The sequence below is a fragment of the Nelumbo lutea genome, chromosome 1, assembly GCF_056320005.1.
Source record: "Nelumbo lutea isolate HS-2025 chromosome 1, American lotus-T2T, whole genome shotgun sequence".
Taxonomy (NCBI): domain Eukaryota; kingdom Viridiplantae; phylum Streptophyta; class Magnoliopsida; order Proteales; family Nelumbonaceae; genus Nelumbo; species Nelumbo lutea.
In genome coordinates, this window is record NC_142684.1 from 131,556,686 (window position 1) to 131,563,869 (window position 7,184).

Consider the following 7,184-nt stretch of genomic DNA (forward strand, 5'->3'; position numbering starts at 1 on the left):
AAAATTTCAAAACGATCATAAACTTCAGCTAATACCAAAAAATATAGAAAATGTTGCAATTTTAATATATAATAAAAATATAAAAATTGCAAAAGATAATATTTTTTTATAAAATAACAAAACTAGGGTAACTTTTTATGAAAAATATAAAGGAAGGGATATGATACTATATAATAAAAATATAAAAATTGCAAAAGATAATATTTTTTTATAAAATAACAAAACTAGGGTAACTTTTTATGAAAAATATAAAGGAAGGGATATGATACTATTCATCGTCTTCCTCTTCCTCTGCCTCTGTATTCATCCAAATACACTGGACCGAGACAAAACGAGTCGTGCAGAACTATGACAAAGAAAACGGGAATTTGGTTGGGTAGCTTCGAAACGGCGGAGATGGCAGCCACCGCCTATGGCATCATGGCGTTACGACTTAGAGGGCAGTTGGCGGGGCTCAATTTCCCTGAGTTGGCGGGCAGGCTTCATCGTCCTGTGAGCTCAAATGTTGATGATATCTGGTCGGCAGCTCATTGAGGCGGCTTCACTACTTAGAGTTAGAGGGCCAACGGAAAGCTTCGAGGTGTGTAACTCCAGCTCATACTCTGTTCCAATAACCCAGCGTAGCTAAAAGGGCTGTTGGGTTGTCATAGAGTCAAATTTAGGCTATCAATAGTCGCCATTGGACTCCCTCCCTTGAGTTTTCATCCACGACCAACCGACAGTGGAACCGAACTGGGAATGGCACGACCTGTCATTAACATCAGAGAAATATCGTACCTTTGATTTATCAATAGAGAGAAAAGAAGGGGAGAAATTACCAGGTTGAAAGAAAACAGATAGCCTGAAAACCCCTAAGATGTGGACAGAGTAAGCAGAAGCTCTGTTGGTGGAACTCCTCTAATGGTAGCGTTTTCTCCTTCTCTACTTTTGTTGTTGCATTCACTAAGAGCTCAGAACCGACTGATGATGAATTGCTTTTGTCATCTCACCTTCAAAAGATCTGCCTGCAGCCATGCATAGCGAATTTCTCGGTTTGTTCAATATCACCAACATTAACAATCCAGGCAATCATATTGTTGCCATCGAGCTGGACACAATCCGGAACCCCGAATTCAGTGATATCAACGACAACCATATTGGAACCGATTTTAATGGATTAATCTCCAGCTTATCTGCTCCAGTAGCATATGTTTTGGAACCTTCTGAAGATGGCTTGCATCGACTATTTGAACAATTCTGATTATGATGACAAAACCCATCTTCCAGCCATCGTCTCCGGCATCTTATGAAGGTTCTCCATCATCAAGTTGGTGCTTGTGCTAGCTTTCTCGATTCTAGCAAGCTCTCTTTGACTCTGTATGTGTTCTAGGAATTTTTTACGAGAGCTTTATGAAAGACGAAGAGCAGAGCCCCTAGCAAAGTGGCAGAACAGCTACGCCGGTGGTAGCCATTGATAGAATATTGTTGATGCCATTTATTTCCGCCGAGTAGGAGGTAGAGGAGCTATTGCGTCCGCAAAGAAGAATTCTGCTTGAAAACGGAGGAGTTGGAGTTGCTGGAGAGGAACGGAAATAGAAACGAAGGGATAAATGGCATCAATGGGGTGTTTGACAAAAGTCCCCGTTCCTTTCAAGCTGCAGCAATGGCAGAAATATGACATCCTTGGGGGAAAGCGTTGAATCAAGGATTTTTTTTGAGAGGAGATGGAGTGGATTTAAAGTTTTAAATAATTTGTTAAAAAGGCGCTGATGAATGGATAGTAGGAGGAAGAAGATGAACAATGTTTTTTTTCTTAATTTATATTATTTTTAAAAATTTAACTTATTTTTTAAATTTTATTAAAATTATTATTTTTATTGATATTAGGGCCCAAAAGTTGCCTTTATCAACTATTGTCTCTGCTCTGATTCCTATAATTGGCGGCCATGCCATCTTAGACGGCAATAAAAGAGTAAGAAGAAGAGGGGTGGAAGAGGAAGTAGATCTGAAATCTAGATCGGTGGTATTGGCCAACGACAGCGTTAAGAATAATAAAAAGAGGGGAAGAGGAGGAAGTAGATCTAAAATCTATATTGGTAGTATTGGTTGACGGCGACAATAAGAATAATAAGATAAAGATGAGAAGAGGAGGAAGTAGATCTTAATCTATATTAGTAGTATTGGTCGGTGGCAATGATAAGAATAATAAGAATAAGAGGGAGAAGAGGAGGAAGTAGATCTGAAATCTATATCAATAGTATTGGCTGGCGGCAGTGATGAGAAGAGGAAGAAGAACAAAATCGAGATGAACATACCAATGACGCAAGCCAGTGAAAGTTCCTCAAAATTTTCCACTTCTTTTCTAATATTTGCATGAAACCCTAAAAGCTAATTAGGTAGATAATTAGTGTTAACTTCGACTCATGGGTACCTTCAACCCAACCCCACCTTAACCTTTTTCCTTGACCCAAATGGGTCACTCGACCCAATAATGACCCTTTACTAAAGTGGGTGGGTTGAATGGATTGTGGTCAAAATTGCCACTAGATAATATAAAATTGCGAAGTAAAAATGGGATTTTGGAAGAAAGAAGGTCAAAAAATTTCGTTGCTGGGACTCGAACGATTTTGGGAGAACGAAGGTTTAGAAAGTTGCCTTGCCGGGACTCGGAGAGCAGACTATCCTAACCAACGACTACAACGGAGTTGCGACTTTTGGTACACTAGTTAGTATCCATAAGTACAATTGAGATTTTTTTTTGGAGAAAGATGGTAAAAAATTCCGTTGTCGGGATTCGAATCCGGGTCTCTCGGGTGAGAGCCGAGTATCCTAACCAACTAGACTACAACGGATTTATGACTTCTGGTACTATATAAAATTGAGATTTTGGGACAACGAAGGTTTAGAAAGTTGCCTTGCCGGGACTCGGAGAGCCTATCCTAAATTCCTAACCAACAACTACAACGGAGTTGCGACTTTTGGTACACTAATTAGTATCCATAAGTACAATTGGGAATTTTTTTTTGGAGAAAGATGCTAAAAAATTCCGTTGCCGGGATTCGAACCCGGGTCTCTCGGGTGAGAGCCGAGTATCCTAACCAACTAGACTACAACGGAGTTACGACTTCTGGGTAAAATTGAGATTTTGGGACAATGAAGGTTTAGAAAGTTGCCTTGCCAGGACTCGGAGAGCCTATCCTAAATTCCTAACCAACACTACAACGGAGTTGCGACTTTTGGTACACTAATCAGTATCCATAAGTACAATTGGGAATTTTTTTTTGGAGAAAGATGCTAAAATATTCCGTTGCCGGGACTTGAATTCGGGTCTCTCTACTGAGAAACGAGTATCCTAACCAACAAGACTACAACGGAGGTGCTGACATTTGGAATACTATCAATTTAACTTATTGTACTACCAAAAACCAATCCTAGTATCACATTACAAGGTGAAATTTAAAAAAATATATACCAAAAGGATAAAGAACATTCTGATGCAGGGACTCTAACATGGGTCTCACTTTATCCCAACCACCTAGACTATAACAAAGATCAATGTTTAACTTCTCATATCTTGTATCGATTTTTTAATTTTTTTTCATTAAAATTGCAAATTTTTTATTACAATTTAAAAAGAATCACAAAAATTTTGAGATATGAAAGCTTTTATTTTTATTTTTATTTTCTAATTTCCATTTTAAAATAAATAAACATTTTGGAATTATTTTGAAAGTAACCCAATAATTGTTAATTGGGTTGAACATTTTAACGATTAAAGGGTTTGACCATCCGATCTGGTCCAATTTTTAAAACATTGATTAAAATACTCATTTTTGAATTTAGTCCTTATTTAATTGTAAGGTTTAAATTGTCAATTGAAGTACTACTTTCACCTCATTCAATTCCCCCTATTTAAATCTTGTATTTTTTTTTTATAAATGAACAAGAAAAACACCAAAAGATAAAATGTTATAAAAATAAGAATCTAACCAAGCAGGTAGACCTGCCAATGATACTTGAAAGTTCACAACTTGATCCGATTATCACATATTTAGATGAGGTGTTTATGTAATCAAATTTGAATTTTGCAATATGCATCTCATTAATGATAAAAAAGCAAAAAAATATAAAAACAAAAAAATAAAAATACATATTTATAGAAATTTTTGGATACAATATTACTATCATTATCATCATGTAGAATTAGGGTTGCTTATTCGCCAAACCTAAATCGACCCACACTAAAGTAAAACTGACCCAAACATGAAGGGTTTGTTTGTCGGTTTAGCTAGTCGATTTGGGCAATTGGAAAATGGGCAAAAGCAAGAGGTTGTTAAGTGTTTAGTGTGCAACCGAATTCTCAAACTTCTCCCTAAGTTTGGCAAGTTTAAAGCCTTGGGGAGCTTTTTTGCAAGGTTGCCGATCCCAAAAAGGTAATAAATAAAAAGACTTTGAAATTAACTCAAACTTTTCCCCCATATTCCATTTACATGTTTCATTTTTTTTTGTAAACTTTTTAACCCAAAAAACAAAGTAAAAAAGAGAGTTAAAAGAAATATTAGGAAAAGGAAATAACAATCCCAAGACAAAAGCAATTCCCCATTTAGCTAATGTTACTTAAACTTAAAGTTACTAGGATAGGAAAGGATTAGGACTAAAGAAAGTAAGAAACAATAGGCCAATAGCCAAGGATGGAAACACTCTACATTAGTGCATTACATGTTCGGTTTGGTTTCAGTTTTTAAGTATAAATGTCGAATCTGACCCAACCTACCGTTTTAGTTACTTGAAAGAATTGAAACTAATTAGGGATTTTAAGAAACCAACCAAATCTGGTTAGATCGGTCCAGTTTGGTCGATTTAGCTTACAACCTGAATACCCCTATCTAGAATTACTATGTGGAAAGCACATGCATTCTTACTAGTATACATCAAAAGGAAAAAAGAACACTCTGATGTAGGGACTCAAACCCGGGTCTCTCGAGTGAGAGAAAAGTATCATAACCAACTAGACTACAATAAAGATATTACCTTAATCTTTTATAGAATATAATGGAATTTTGACTTACAAAAATAAGTTTTAATTTAATATGTTTAAAAGTACTTAAATTGGATGGTTTGGGTAGAATTCCTAGGAGCCAATGTGACAATGTTCTCAAAATTTTATTGGGCTTTAGTTGTTTTGATCAATGGGTCATTTGTTAAAAGGTTAAAATTTAGTTGGATGGTTTGATTTGCTAAAATAACACACAAAATGAAAATATTAGACAAAGTTCAAAAAATGTTATTCCATAGGGGTGGAAACGAATAAGCTTTTCATGAGCTATTCAAGCTCAGCTCATGAAAAAACATAATTCGTATGGATTTAAACTAAGCTTTGAGTTGAAATCGAGTTGATATATATGCTCATTTGCTAAATGAAGCTTGGCTTGTGAGGCTCACGAGCCTAATATATACATACATACATATATATTAATAAATAAAATTTATTTATCTATAATAATATTTTTAGTTTTTATGTATAATAATAAATAATTTTTATAATTCTTAATCCATCCCTTATTGGCTCAAATTGAGCTTAAATTTGGACTCTAACCAAATATTCAACTTTGATTGGTTCAAATCCATTCCTTATTTTATAGGCAAGCTCAATCCAATTTAAACTAAACTGAAACAGCCCAATTCAACCCAATTTACAAAATAACAAACCAAACATGCTTTAAAGAGTGATAGTTGGTCACTTATGTTATACTTAGACTTAACCTATGAACTAGAAAATACATTAACCCAAGACCCAAAAACCTATGAACTAGAAAATACATTAACCCAAGGCCCAAATCAGCCTCTCTCTAGAGGCCATTCCCCCTCCCCGCCAACTAGGGGTGTCAACGGCATTCGAAAATCCAAATTCGAATTCGAGATTAGACTAATCGAATATTAATCGGTCAAATTCAGGTATCCTATTCATATTGAATAGCTAATCGATTGATTCAATTCGACAAATATTCAAATTTGATTGATATTTTAATTCTTATATATAATATATAAAATATTTAAATGTTTTATATAATTCATATATATAATAATTAAATTATATAAATAGTTTATATATTTATATACTTTATATAAATAAAATACTTATTCTATATATTTATTAATTACCTAAAATAATTAATTGGTCGAGTTCAAATTGAATTGAAAATTTGAATACCTAATCGAATTTGAATTTAAATATTAATTTTCAATATTTGTCGGAATCAAACTTTCTAATTGGATTTGAATTCAAATATTCCCTAATTTGATTCGAATTCAATCTGTATACACCCCTACCGCCAACTAACATCATCTCTCTCTCCTAACAACTATCATTTTTCCAAAATCTTAAGGTTGCGTTTAGTTTGAAGGAAAAAAAGTAGGGAAAGGTAGGGAAACCTTAACAACCTTTTATAGGTTTTCCTACCTTTTCTTTCCTTTCCCTACATTTTCCTTCAAACCAAACATAGAATTTTTAGAGACTTGGCCCATTTTTGTTTTCAAAACATTGGTTATATTCAAAATTAGTTAATACGAATTCTATGATATTGCTAGGAAATGATTTTTTATTTTAAAAAATTGGTTATACAATGAATCATAAGAGTCAGGATCTCTCACACTTAGGCCCCGTTTGGATCGCGATAAGGGTCTGGAATTGGAATCGGAATGGGCTATTTTGATTCCAACTGTTTGGTTGGGCAGAATTGGAATCCCATTCCCATTCCTGTTGGGATGGCATTCCCCCATTTGAGAGAATGACATTCCTTGCCCCTCCCTTGGGAATGAAACCATTCCTGCTGATTTTAATTCCCATTCCCATTCTTGTCTGAACCAAACAAACTATGGGAATAATGGACCATTCTGATTTTGATTTCGATTCCGATTCTGATTCAGACTACGAACCAAATGAACCCTTAATGCCCTATACTATCGATGAACCTAGTAGGCCATATGGTTAGTTAGAACCCTTTCAAAGTTAGAGGTGTAGAAACAAACCTGTGGAACCACAAGCTCTCCATGGTATGTCCACTGGGCCTCTTTTTCACCTACTCTGCCCTACCCTCAATTCCCCTACAAAGTATAGTATTTATCTATATATATAGCAAGATAGTCCACATCACCATGCCTTTCCTTGCTCCATTACCCCACCCTACATTCTCATTAACTCTCTC

At 35.1% G+C, this 7,184-nt stretch overlaps 2 non-coding genes across 2 annotated transcripts; both read right to left on the reverse strand.

Moving 5' to 3' along the window:
• Nucleotides 1-2,758: 2,758 nt before the first annotated feature.
• Nucleotides 2,759-2,831, reverse strand: TRNAE-CUC (transfer RNA glutamic acid (anticodon CUC)). The gene has a single exon. It is a non-coding gene; the product is annotated as a tRNA-Glu (tRNA).
• Nucleotides 2,832-3,023: 192 nt separating this feature from the next.
• TRNAE-CUC (transfer RNA glutamic acid (anticodon CUC)) lies at nt 3,024-3,096 on the reverse strand. The gene has a single exon. It is a non-coding gene; the product is annotated as a tRNA-Glu (tRNA).
• Between the last annotated feature and the right edge of the window lie 4,088 nt (nt 3,097-7,184).